At 41.4% G+C, this 14,841-nt stretch overlaps 1 pseudogene; it reads right to left on the bottom strand.

Annotated features, from left to right (window-relative positions):
• Positions 1-6,530: 6,530 nt before the first annotated feature.
• On the bottom strand, positions 6,531-6,997 carry LOC122915636 (annotated as a pseudogene).
• Positions 6,998-14,841: the final 7,844 nt, after the last annotated feature.

Here is a 14,841-nt window from a genome sequence, read left to right as displayed (position 1 = left end):
AAATTTATTTATTTATTTATTTAAGACAGAGCACACGCAAGCAAAGGGAGGGGGAGAGAGGGGGTTGGGGGAAGAAGAGAATCCCAAGCAATCTCCATGTAGAACACGGAGCCTGATGCTGTCTCACTCTCATGACCCTCAGACTACGACCCAAGCTGAAACCGTGAGTTAGTCACCCAACCGAGTCACCCAGGTACCCCGGATATTAACATTCTTTTTTTTTTTTTTTTTTTTTTATTTGACAGACAGAGATCACAAGTAGGCAGAGAGGCAGGCAGAGAGAGAGGAGGAAGCAGGCTCCCCACAGAGCAGAGAGCCCGATGTGGGGCTCTATCCCAGGACGCTGGGATCATGACCTGAGCCGAAGGCAGCGGCTTTAACCCACTGAGCCACCCAGGCGCCCCGGATATTAACATTCTTAAAGCAGGAACTCTTACCTCTGATATTATTTCTTTCCTGAGCTAAGAGGAGCTTTGACATCCCTTTTCCACAACACATACATTTATTGTATATGGTGGACTGTCTGGAAATATGCATAAGACACTGGTAATGGAGATTGTCTCTGGGGAACAGGGGAAATGGAAGATTACGTTTCCTTAGATAGCTTTTTATACGGCTTTATTTTACTATATGCCACTTTAAAATTTCTTTCAATAGTCCAACCTCTGATAAGGAAACATGAAATGATTCTAAACCGGACCCTTTTGCTATGTGGGACATCACTGAGACCATGGTAGAACTGTGAATTTCCTGATTTTGATAATTTAATTTTGTTATTAAAAAACTATGTCTTGAGCGCCTGGATGGTTCAGTGGGTTTAAGCCTCTGCCTTCGGCTCAGGTCATGATCGCAAGGTCCTGGAATCAAGCCCCACATTGGGCTCTCTGTTCCATGGTTCCCCCTCTCTTCCTGCCACTCTGCCTACTTGTGATCTCTCTCTCTGTCAAATAAATAAATAAAATCTTGAAAAACAAAACAAAACACGTGTCTTTGAGGGAAATTAACACTAAACAATTCAATGGTGAGGAAGCATCATGTTGGCAGCTTGCTCTCATGTGACTTAGGGACAAACAAATATCTTTGTACTGTCTTATGACTTTTCTGTAAATCTGAAATTATTTCAGATAAAAAAAAACTTTTTAATCTCTTTTTTAAAATTGTCTAAGCTTGAAATTTCCAGAGAAACATGACTGGCCAAAGTGAAGTTCCAGCTTGTGTTCCCTGCTCATCAAACAGCTATGGTCAGAGACCATTCTCTCAGCAGTTTCTATGTTTTTTTGTTTTTTTTTTTTTATTTGACAGAGAGAGATCACAAGTAGGCAGAGAGGCAGGTAGAGAGAGAAGGAGGAGGAAGCAGGCTCCCCGCTGAGCAGAGAGCCCGATGCGGGACTCGATCCCAGGACCCCGAGATCATGACCTGAGCCGAAGGCAGCAGCTTAACCCACTGAGCCACCCAGGCACCCGTCTCAGCAGTTTCTAAAACAGAACTGGAAAATGAGCCACTAAATGTCCACTGCATGGACAATGGTTTTACACTGTTGGATTTTTTGGTCACCCATCAGTATTTATGAATTAATCTTGTTAGTTCTCTAGCTCTTTTCCTTTTGGGGAAGGAAGGGTAGTGGACTAGACACTAGAGAATAAGAATCTGTGATTAGCCTCAAAGGAGGGTCCAATAGGGAATTCCAGGTGATAGACAGGCTGTAACAGCCTCTGCTCTCCTGATGAATATCCCATCCATGACTGAAGACAATGCTTTATCAGGGTGTGTTATTATATTCTTTGCCTAGACAAGAACCAACCTTGGCAGTGGAATACTACATTTAGAGTACTACAAAAATGAGAAAGTAATGGGAGCACCTGGGTGGCTCAGTCACTTGGGCATCTGCCTTTGGCTCAGGTCATGATCCCAGGGTCCTGGGATTGAGCCCCACATTGGGCTCCTTGTTCTGCAAGGAGCCTGTTTCTCCCTCTCCCTCTGCATGCCCCTTGCCCTGCTTGTGCTCTTTAGCTATCTCTCTCTCTTTCTCTCAAAATAAGATCTTTTTTTTTTTATAAAGATTTTATTTATTTATTTGACAGAGAGAGATCACAACTAGGCAGAGAGGCAGGCAGAGAGAGAGGAGGAAGCAGGCTCCCCAATGAGCAGGAAGCCCGATTCGGGGCTCAATCCCAGGACCCTGGGACCACAACCCGAGCCGAAGGCAGAGGCTTTAACCCACTGAGCCACCCAGGCGCCCCTCAAATAAATAAGATCTTTAAAAAAAAACAACAACAACGAGAAATTCATGAACGTTTATCAGTTCATCGTACATAGATACCCATAGGTTGAGCTTTACTCTGCTAACACTTTTACCCTTGAGTTTTCTTTGAGAGTTCCCTTCTCATCTCCCTAGGAACTACAGAAACCACTGCACAGCAAGGACTTTCCTTCTTTTGGCTTTTACAGGAAAATTTTCAGGAAATAATGATCTTCACTTGCCATGTTTCATCATTATTAAACTACATGTAAAATTATTTCATATAATCAGGTGTGGCCATTTAACACTACACAAAAAATTTCCTTTAAAAAGTTCCAGGGGCGCCTGGGTGGCTCAGTGGGTTAAGCCTCTGCTTTCGGCTCAGGTCATGATCCCAGGGTCCTGGGATCGAGCCCCACATCGGGCTCTCTGCTCAGCAGGGAGCCTGCTTCCTCCTCTCTCTCTGCCTCTCTGCCTACTTGTGATCTCTGTCTGTCAAGTAAATAAATAAAATCTTTAATTAATAAATAAATAAATAAATAAATAAATAAATAAAAAGTTCCAAATATGTTCTGAAGGGTTTCCTTCTCCTAAATTATCATCAGCTGTAGAAGTTTTTCAGACAGTCTCTGGCATGTATATATGTTCTCTTCATTCGCAGAGGGGCAGGAGAAGAAGGAAAGACAGCAGGCACGTTTGGGCCATTCTCACACCCGGGTCTTTATATCTCCCATAGGTCACTGAATTAGGAGTCATTTACAGAAATGTAAAGAATTAATATAAAATTTACTACATTCTCTTCCCCCTTCCCAGTGTCACACTGGTAGCCAGATCAACAGCCGTTGTTCATGTAACATGAGTAAAAAACAAATCCTGCTTTAAGCCACTGAGACTGAAGTTGCTTGTTTTTGCAAATAACCTAGCCCATCCTGCCAGAGATACCTCATTCCCCCAACCTCTGCCATTCTGACCTGTTTCCTTCCTCATCCTCATCTTCTGTAGGTATCTACAAGAAAAGTTTCTCCCTCCTCTGAGGACTTGATTAGCGTTTTTAAAAAGTGTATAATTTACTATTGTTTATATGAATGTATTTTTCTTATGATGGCCTACTTGTGAGATATCTCCCACGATCACGTTGTATTACAACCTCCTATTGAAACAACTTGGTAGACCAATCCAACTGACTCTTTCCCTTCCTTTTCTCTCTTTTTTTTTAGCTTTTTTTAAAAAAAATTTTATTTCTTTTCAGCGTGACATTATTCATTGTTTTTGCACCACACCCAGTGCTCCATGCAATCCGTGCCCTTTCTTTTCTCTTATTTCTTTTCTCTTTTCTTTCCCTTCCTTCCTCCCTTCTTTCCTCTCTTTCCTTTTTTTTTTCTGTCTTTCTTTTTTTCTTTCTCTCTTTCTTTGAAGCAAAAGCTCATGGGTGCTTAGCAAAACCTAATGAGAACAAAGAGGGAGATGTTCCTCTTTGTTGCTTTTTGATTAAACCTCACTAAAATTGTGTTGTGTCTACAGCCAATAATGCAACTCAGGAGAACAGTGTGACCAGAGGTGCTTGGAAAAGTAGAGGTAACTTGAAAAAAATTCCAAGCTCCAGAGCTATTGTATGGCAATGAGACAGCTCCCATGATCTGCTCCCCGTGCAGGGGCCCACAGCAGCCCTTCTTGTCCTACGCCCAGGCTGATTGTTAGGAGTGATTACTGAATGTGTAAGTCAAGAGAAGCTGGGATATAACATTTCAGGTTGAAACCACGAGAGCTTTTGATTTTTAAAATAACTTAAAGAGATGAGACAAACATGAACATGTGATTTCTATTACTCTTGCCTTCTGAAACTAAATGTCATGTTTCCAATTAATTGGGATAGTTGGCCTTTGTCTTCTTTTTATATATTTGGGGATTCCAAAAATAACCTCACTAAGCAACACTGACACATATTTTAAATAACCAAGGTGGCCAAAGAACAAAACCACAGGCTATGGCGATATCCCATTGGAGAGTGTCTAGGAAGAGTCTGTATCAGGACTTAAGTCACAGCACAGAATCATCTGTATGTTTGGCAAAGAGGGACAAATGGACAAGTTACAAAGAAGGGAAGATGAAAAGTGGAACAGCTTACCAGCTGTTAACCCTAAAGATGGAATTGGAGATGGGGAGAGGGAGATGGCCACTGAATCTTAGGGTGAGCATAAAGTAAGAGACAGGTTCACCAGCCACCTTTTGTATTAGTCAAGTTCCCACTAGGAAGAAGAATTTATCTCAGACAGCTCAAATGAGGAGGCTATTGTGCAGGGACTACTCATCAGGGAAAAATCAAGGAGTGGGAAAGGAACTATTCATCAGGGAAATCAGGGAGAGAACAGCAACAATGGGGAATGATTACTTCTCTGTTCTGGGAGGGTCATGGAGAGGAAATGTAGTCACAGGAGCTCTGAAGATCACGGAATTCCTGGGTGGAACTGCTGGTTGGAGGCAAACCTCCTTGTAATATTTGTGGAACCTGGGCAATCAGATACAGGTAAATGTTTAACAATCAAGCTGCTTGGCAACAAAAAATAGCCCTGACTTGCAGTGTTTGCTCATTTCCCTGCTATAAATACTCCCACCATAACATTTTCAAGCTGCCACCCTAATGTCATTGAACAGAGAGTCGACAAGAGATGCATGCATTTGGTTATGGAGATCAGGTATGGCCTGACTCTAGCATACCACTGGACTAGAGCTAGAGTGCAGATGGGGACACATGGACCATGTGTTTAAATATATAAATGTACAAAGCAAGATTACATACTGTGTGTGTTCTGGTTTCCTATCTTGATAATCATAGTTAATATGGTACATCACCCAGATCCCTTATATTAGATCTCTCATATTAGACCCACATCCCTTGTATTCTTTCCAGAGAAACAGAACCAATAGGGTGTACGTGTATGTGTGTCTGTACAGAAATTTATTCTAAGGAATTGGTTCATGTGGTTATGGAGATTGACAAATCCAAAATCTGTAGGATAGGCTGTCAGGCTGGAGACCCAGAGAAGAGCCAATCTTGCCATTCAAGTATGGAGGCTGTTTGCTGGCTGAATTCCCTTTTGCTTGGGGAATCAGTGTATTTTGTTCTATTCAGGACTTCAACTAATTGGGCGAGGCCCACCCTCATGCTTATGGAAGGCAATTTACTTTACTCAAAGTCCCCTGATTCAAATGCTAAGCTCATCCTAAAACACTCTCACTGAAACATCCAGAAGAATGCTTGAACAAATGTCTGGGCCAGCCAAATGGACACTTAAAATTAGCCATTACCTCCCTCCTTACGATCAAGGCACATGCTCCTTAGCTACTGGTCGGTTGAGGCCCTGAGAGCTCACAGCTGAACCCCTTTCCAGGCACTGCTCTCTCCTTAAGTGAGCTGCCTTGTCCAAGATCACACCTTGCCTTCCCTGCCCAGGGCATGGCAAGCTATAAAGACCGGCCTCCTTTGCCTCAAGTTGGGACAATGAGAGCTGATACTGAGAGCTCCATAGGATCAGCGAGGTGTTCAGGTGTCCCCTGATGGTACCCTCAATTAGCCTCTGCATACAGACCTACATTTCAGGTATGTTTCAGGTATGTTTCACCTGAAACATAGGTCAGTAAATAACCTGCAGGCCAAATGGAGCCCACTGCTTATTTTTGTATGTTAAGTTTTGTTGGAACACTGCTGGGCCCATTCATGTATATAGTCCCTGGCTGCTTTCCCCCACTCAGCTCAAAGTCAAGAAGTTGTAACAGGAACTGTCTGGTCCACTATGCCTCAAATAACTATCTGGCTCTTAATGAAGAAGTGTGCAACCCCCTGCCCTCAAACAACAAATATACTTTTATTACCACAAGATTGAAACATATGTAAATATTTAATATGTAAATATATGCAAACATACACATATGTGGTATAAATATGTAAATATGTAATATATGTAGGTATATGTAAGTATATAAAAGGTGCTGAAGATCACAGAACTCATTCTACTTCATGTTCCCATAGTAACCCGCCTCTCCTCATTGAAAGCTGAGCATTTAGGTTAGGTGCCACTTCAATTCACCTTCTTCTTCTTCCTCTTCCTCACCCTCCTCCCGCCCCCGCCTCCTCCTCCTCCCCCTCCTCCTCCTTCTTCTTTTTACTTTTTTTTTTTTTTTGCATTTATTTTATGCACAGTTTTCTCCTGGGTCTTAAGTTTCTCTTTCTTCAGTTTCTTCTGGGATGTGTTTTCCTTCTGTGCAACCCCCTTTTCTGGTTTAGGAAGACCTTTACTGCTCTTCTTCAGTAAGGATCATCTCCACGTGGTAGAGAAAGTCATGTGCGGGTTATGAAGACCATGAGATCTGAAAGTTCTACCCTGCATCTTGGAAGCTTTGCTCACCTGGACGTGTTCTGTGACCAGAGAATCTAGATATAAACCCTTAAGTTCAGCATTACTCTCTGCATTTGTAAACATGTACAGTAAAAATTCAGCACCCTTTTTGGGCCACCAACCTTGTGTCCAGCGCCATTCTTTGGCCTGGGAACATTTACTGATTCCACCATTGTTGCAACAGAATGGTGCACGTGGCTTCTGCAAAGTGACATCCTTCAGGCACTTGGTGGCTTTTGGGATGTGCATACCCTTGATGGCCTGGGCAGTTTCTCGTGCATTCTTACAGTGAACAGGAAGATTTGAACCTCTTGATTTGCATGATTGTGTAGGGTTTTCTGGGTCAGGTTAATAGCAAACCATTTTCAGAGACCACCTCAGGCTACTTATGGGAAGAGCCACTTCAATTCAATCGTAATCAAAGACTTAGATTTGTATGTATCACAGACTCATACAAAGGGCAAACCAAAGCCCTTACCCTGAGGTTGATGGTCAAATGATTTTCACTCCTCTTTCTTTCACCATAATAAAAAAATCATAAATTGCAAACTTTGGGATATGAAAATAAAAACCTTTTCATGGACATAAAAGTATGTTGATTGATGTAAGAAATAGCAGTGACCTGGTTCAGTCTCAAACATTCCCCAGATTAGTCTGAAAATTTCTTAAGTCTTTTTTAGAAGTGTGCCTCCCCCAACCTAAAACTTTGTAATCTACCTTGTATATGTGGGAGGCAAGGAAAAGAATATTACTTCCCTAGTCCATTTTCGAACAAACATTCTTTTATACTCAAATGGTGTTCATCCTCTGAAGGGGAAAATAAAATTAATATTCATTGTCTACCAAAGTGTTCATGAAAATTAATTTATATTGAGTGTCTACAAAACATTTCCTGGGAGAGAGAAGTAAAGTCAATCAGCCAAGCTGGTGGGTCATATAGACTCAGGCAAAGCCCTTGTTTGGTTAACAATATGCTGGCTAATAAGCAATTGATGAGAGTCAGGCATCAATGAGAAATGAGCTGAAACATTTAGCATTAGGGTTTGCTCTAGAGAGCAGAGACTACTTTGAATACTTTATGAGAAATGAGATAAGCAGAAAGATGCAGAGATGAGCCACCATGCAACTCAGGAAACAGAAAGAAAAGTCACTGCCAAGTTGCATTTCCTGCAATTGAGGTCCTTGAGGTTTCTTGGTATCCCCACATAAATCCAACTTCACTTGTGTTAGCTTGGGGAGATTTCTGTTCCTCCTCACTGGTTTCTGTGACCGTCAAATAGTGTCAGTTAATTTTTTTTTTTTAAGATTTATTTATTTGACAGGGAAAGAGCACAAGCAGGGGAATGGGCAGAAGGAGAAGGAGAAGCAGGGAGAAGCAAAGGCTCCCCGCTAGGCAGGGAGCCCGATGCAGGACTAGATCTCAGGACCCTGGGATCATGACCTGAGCCGCAAAGGCAGTCGCTTAACCAAATGAAACACCCAGGCACCCACACAGTGTCAGTTCTTCACTACTTTGCTGGTAATTCTACCCATGACATGGGATGTGAGTCTGTTGAAAATGCTACATTTTCACTGAAGAAAAAAAATTGTAGAAGTCATTCTAGAACCAGACAAAGCTTTCCATTTAACTACATTCTTGGTCGTTTTCCTTAGGTTCTGTACCACTAATCTAATTTCCTACAGTTTTCAAATGTTAAAATAATAATGAATAAAGCTGAAGAGTTAAATACTTACCTGTTTCTTTTAGTCATTTTGACTGGTGTAAGATGGCATCTCATTGTGGTTTTGAGATGCCACCTTACACCTGATGACAAGTGATGGTGAGCATTTTTTCCTCTCTCTGGGAAAAAAACTGAGGGTTATGGAAAGAGAGGTGGGGGATATGGGATAACTGAGTGATGGGCATTAAGGTGGGCAAAGGATGTGATGAGCACTGGGTTTTATATGAAACTGATGACTTATTGAATACTTACATCTTAGGCACATCTGTTGGCTAATTGGATTTAAATTAAAAAATACCTACCTGTTTCCACTTTGGGGCTGTTACAAAGAGTACTGCTAAAAACATTTTTGCTGTGTCTCTTGTGGACATACACAACCATCTCTGCTCAGTTCATACCAAGAGAGGACAAGCTGGGTCCCTGGATATACATACTTTTAGCTACATCCCGCAGAACAATGGGAAGTGATGAATCCAGTCACTTTAATGGGCAGAAAACAGATTGTTAACTTCACGAGCTTTTGTTGGATTCTTTTTTTAAAATTTTACTTATTTATTTGACACAGAGAGAGAGAGAGAGAGAGAAGCATAAGGAGAGGGAGAAACAGATTCCCTCTGAGCAGGGAGCCCAATTCGAGACTCTATCCCAGAATCCTGGGATCAAGACCTGAGCCAAAGGCAGAGGCTTAACAGAATGAGCCACACTTTTGTTGGATCCTTGAGACAGGCATATATTACTTGAGGATGGGACTTAGGCTGAGGCAGAAAAGATATAACTTTCTAATTTTTAAACTTTAAAACAAATTCACCGGGAGAAGAGGTTCAGTAACCCCAGAATTGAGCTCTGCTTGGGAAAACCTACATACACCTCATTCCCCTTCACCATATACATCATGACATCCAAATTCACTATAAATATGTCCTGTTATATTTACTTTCTCTTCTTGGAAAATCTATATCTGGGTGGTTGGCTCCCCCTGTCCCTTTTATTGTTTGATTTAGCATTATGCTTTGCTATAGAGAGCAGAGACTACTTTTCATAATTTATACCCTTCCTGAGCTTTCTGGGTCGAAGATCATAAGCTAGGAGTTGGCAACAGAGAACGAGAAATCCTGTCTCTATTAGGACTCTTGTGGAGTTCTGAAGTGTTTGTGCTTACTATTGTAAGTACAACAGTAAGTATAACCCAGTACAAACTGGGTTATATTTTAACATCCAAAGGTGCATTAGGCAGGATAAATTGTTCACTGACTATCTCTAGAGACACCAACCTTTTTTTTCTCCCCATCTGAATGTTTTTCCTTCTGTATAGCACTCATTCTGCCCTAAAAGACATAGAACAGCTGCCCAAGAGAACACAGGCCACTGATTTTTAATAACTCTGAAAAACAAATAGAGTAAGCATTTTTCTTCCCCATTCCACCAGGGGGAAACCTGAGACTCACGGAAATTATGTAACTTTTCTCAGGTCACAGGAATAGTTTACAGCAGAAATGGAATTAGAAGTTAAGACACCTTTCTCTGTGCCCTAAACCACCATGAAATGTCCCACAATGGCATTCAAGCATGCTAGATCCAGATTATCTCACCAAGCTCTGTCACTGGGTATAGCCATTTTGTCTAAATCAACTATATTTATTTCACAGTATTTATTAAGTTCTAACCAAGTATAAAGTACTGAGACCTATTTAAATAAAATTGGAGAATATGGATCAAACTGGTCATGTTCCTAGACACAGTGATATTCTATGTCTCCCATTGATCTGATTCATATGGTTGATGATTACCCTTTTTGGGTAAAATGGAGTCTTATCTTATAAATCAGCAACATTTCCCTGAAGTGTTTTAGACAAAATTTCCTTGAAAGTCCTTTAGGTAAGTTACCTTTGAAAGTCCTCTGGTGGGTGCCTGGGTGGCTCAGTGGGTTAAGCCGCTGCCTTTGGCTCAGGTCATGAGATCTCAGGGTCCTGGGATCGAGGCCCGCATCAGGCTCTCTGCTCAGCAGGGAGCCTGCTTCCTCCTCTCTCTCTGCCTACTTGTGATCTCTCTCTGTCAAATAAATAAATAAAATCTTTAAAAAAAAAAAGTTCCTCTGGCAATGATACATTCAAGACTGATATTCTCAGTAAATGCTGCTCAGTCTGTCCTTCGTCCCACCATTTCTGTTCCTTTTCTTGAAGACCAGTGAAAGCAAGGGCTGGCCTAGGGCCACCTTTTATGATGTATTTACTGGAATCACATTGTTTGACAAGATGCTCACACCATGCGAGGAAAGACAGAGCCGAGACAGGCCAAGGGAAGAGCCACTGACATGTACCATCTCAGATGGACACTGGAATGGTGAGCAGAGTCACCCAAGCAATTTAAGTTGTATTGTCCTTTTATATAAGCTAAGAGTTTCTGTGACACCACCCTACGCCAACCTCTCCCCGGAAATTCAGGCCACCTTCAGCTTTTCTGTCTTCACTATTCTAGTCCGATGTCTTAGTTAACATTCCTGGGTTGTAAGTATCAGAGGCCAAACAAGAGAGTGAATGTGATGAATGTTCCTTGGCTCCCTTTCCAGGATGCACTTCCCTCCAACCTCCTTGTCAATAATTCCAGGTTTTTACGTGGGGATCTGTATGGATCTGGGGGCTGTGACTCCAGCTCTACGTTAGGGGTGGGACATGTGACCTAGACTCATCCGATCAACACAAACTCCCTCACTTCCTACAGCCAACCTTCCTCCCATCACAGTGATCGACATAGAGAAGGACATGTGACCTATCTCAGCCTATTTAGCTTGACTCATGGAACTTGAGTGGGAATTTTGGATCTCTTTCCTTTCGGATGAAAGAAGGCATATAGATCGGAAGGCTGTGGCAACCATTTTGACCTCATCATAGAGAAAGGATGAAAAAAGCCAGGTCCTTGGGGATATAGTGATCCACTCGATCAAGTCTCACTTGAAAATGGATTCCTCCGTCTTTCCAGTAATACAAACCAAGAAAATCTCTCTCCCTTCCCACCTGCCCCACAACCCCATCTTTCCTCACCATCTTTCTCTCCCTCCCCTATCCCCTGTCTCCCTGCTCCTCCTCATCATTTTTGCTCTCTTCTCTCTCTTCCTCTTTCCTTTTACTCTCCAGACCATGTTTACTGACCTTAAAGCTAAATATGGTTCTCCTAAATTACCAATAATTCCTAGATTCACCTGAGTTCAAGTGAACTGGCCATATTGAATTAGAATGTCTTGCATCCTTGTTACATTTCTGGAAATCAGAGATTTGATTGGCTCAGTCCTCAGTAGCCCCATGAGAAGAATAAGAAGAGTGGCAGATTTGAGGGGCAGAAGGAGGTACAAATCCCACCACTGACCCATCACAGTAGTAACACAAAGGGACGCTGGACAAAAATCAGACCAAATTTGTACCCTAACAAATTTGGCTGAGTCAAGGACCCCAAGATCAAAATGAAGTGAAGGTGATGACATATTTTAAGTGGAAGATCAGTTGTCAGCAGATAAATTCTCCAATTACCTGTTTTTTCTTCAACAAAAGTCAGATGAAACGAGGTCCTTTTGAAGAAGCGGATGTAGTGCAAGATTTCATCAAGTAAACCCAAAGCAATTCCTAGAAGCCTTTTGAAAAGAAAATACTAAAATTCCTATGACCACAAGAGATGAAAGATGAGTGGCAGGAAGCAAATGGTAAAGGAAGAAATAAAAAGTATCATTCATATTTGGGGACTTCTGTTGAGATGAATTGCTAAAAATGATTATACATTGATTTAGGAAAGATCTGGTTTTTAAAGTTAAAATTCTTTCACAAATAAAGTGCTTTGAATTTCCTTAAATCTGGCACACGTGAAAAGCTCTGGTTCAAGACTGCATTACGATTTTCCCCTTGTGGTGGCACAGTTCAGGAATGTTCTGTGCCTAGCTGAGCTCATTGTTCCTTTTCAGAAATATTTCGGATTCTTATTCAAGCTTCTTGGGGACAGGAGTGTTTTGCACTTCAGAAAATTTAATTTGGCTTCGTTTTCAAAAGACATTCTTTTTTTTTTTTTAAGATTTTATTTATTTATTTGACAGACAGAGATCACAAGTAGGCAGAGAGGCAGGTAGAGAGAGAGGAGAGAGGAGGAAGCAGGCTCATCACAGTAGTAACAGAGAGCAGAGAGCCCAATGCGGGGTTCGATCCCAGGACCCTGGGATCATGACCTGAGCCAAAGGCAGAGGCTTTAATCCACTGAACCACCCAGGCGCCCCTCAAAAGACATTCTTAATGAGCAAATTTCCCCCCATGCCTTTTGAAAGATGTTTTAAAGTTTTATATCTGAGGATTCTGTCAGGTTGACAGAAACTCAATACAATCTAGTTCAAGCACGAAAGAGAATTTATTCACGGGTCTGAGATATCTAAGCTTGGGTATGTGTCAAGCATAAAATTATATTTTAAGTCATCAGTAGACATTAACAGCCATCAAGATTTTAGATGTTCTAATCAATGTACAGCCATGTTCATAGCCACACTACTCACAACAGTCAAAAGATGGAAACAGGCCAAAGACGTATTAACAGATGAATGGATAAATGAAATTGTCATTTATGTATACAATGGAATGTTATTTTGCCATAAAAAAGAATGAAGTACTGATACGTACCACGAAATACGTGAACCTCAAAAACATTATGTTAAATGAAGTAAGCCAGACACAAAAGGACAAATATTGACTGATTTCATTCATATGACATATCCACAATAGGCTAATTTACAAAGACAGAGCCTAGATTGCCAAAGGCTGAGAAGAGGAAAAGATTGGGAATAACTGCTTAATTGGCATGGGGTTTCTTTTTGGGGGTGATGTAACATTTTGAACTAGATAGAGGTAGTGGTTGTACAACATTATCAAAATACTAAATGTCACTGAATTATTCATTTTAAAATGGTTAGTTTTGGGGTGCTGGGGTGGCTTAGTCAGTTAGCATCTGCCTTTTATTTATTTATTTATTTATTTATTTATTTGACAGAGAGAGATCACAAGTAGGCAGAGAGGCAGGCAGAGAGAGAGAGGAGGAAGCAGGCTCCCCGCTGAGCAGAGAGCCCGATGCGGGACTCAATCCCAGGACCCTGAGATCATGACCTGAGCCGAAGGCAGCGGCTCAACCCACTGAGCCACCCAGGCGCCCCAGCATCTGCCTTTGTCTCAGGACACGATCCCAGGGCCCTGGGATGGAGCCCAACATTGGGGCTTCCTGCCACGGGGAGCCTGTTTCTCCATCTCCCTCTGCTCCTCCCCCTGCTTGTGCTCTTTCTCACTGTCAAATAAATAAATAAATAAATAAAACTTTAAAAAAAGATTTTATTTATTTATTTGAGAGAGAGAACATAGAGGGTGAGTATGTAAGAGAAGCAGACTCCCCACTAAGAAGAGAGCCTGATGCAGGGCTTGATCTCAGGACCCTGAGATCATAACCTGAGACAAAGACAGATGCTTAACTGACTGAGCTACCCAGGCATCACTAAATAAAACTTTAAAAATAAAATAAAATAAAAGGGTTAGTTTTATGCTATGTGAATCTCACTTCAATAAAAACTAGGAGTAAAGTAAAATAATTTTTAAAAAAGAATTTAAGGGGGTGCCTGGTGGCTCAGCCGTTAAGCATCTGCCTTTGGCTAAGGTCATGATCCCAGGGTCCTGGGATTGAGCCCCACGTCCAGCTCCCTGCTAGGCAGGAAGCCTGCTTCTCCCTCTGTATTCCTGCTCTCGCTGTGTCTCTCTCTGTCAAATAAATAAATAAATAATCCTTAAATAAAAAGGATTTTACATGTTCAGCCTTAAAAAGACGGTTTTTAATAATTAAAAAATACTGCCTATTGTGATCATAATTATAGTAATGCCCTTACAGTTGAGGTTTATCTCTTTTTTTAAAATTTATTATTTATTTATTTAAAAAAAAAAGATTTTATTTATTTATTTGGCAGAGAGAGATCACAAGTACACAGAGAGGCAGAGAGAGAGACAGAGAGAGAGAGAGAAGCAGGCTCCCAGCTGAGCAAAGAGCCCGATGTGGGACTTGATCCCAGGACCCTGAGATCATGACCTGATCCAAAGGCAGTGGCTTAACCCACTGAACCAGCCAGGTGCCCTCATTTTTTATTTTTATTTTTATTTTTTTATTTTTTAAAAGGTTTTATTTATTTATTTATTTGACAGAGAGAGAGATCACAAGTAGGCAGAGAGGCAGGCAGAGAGAGAGAGAAGGAAGCGGGCTCCCCGCTGAACAGAGAGCCCGATGTGTGACTCTATCCCAGGACCCTGAGATCATGACCTGAGCCGAAGGCAGCGGCTTAACCCACTGAGCCACCCACGTGCCCCTCTTTTTTTATTTTTAATTTTGAAATAATTTCAGACTTAGAGTAAGGTTTTAAGAACAGTATAAAGAAATTCCCTATATCTTTCACCCATATTCGCCAATTGTTAAAATATTACTGCATCTCTA

This window comes from Neovison vison, chromosome 8 (assembly GCF_020171115.1).
Source record: "Neovison vison isolate M4711 chromosome 8, ASM_NN_V1, whole genome shotgun sequence".
Lineage (NCBI taxonomy): Eukaryota > Metazoa > Chordata > Mammalia > Carnivora > Mustelidae > Neogale > Neogale vison.
This window is presented reverse-complemented; position numbering and strand designations above follow the sequence as displayed.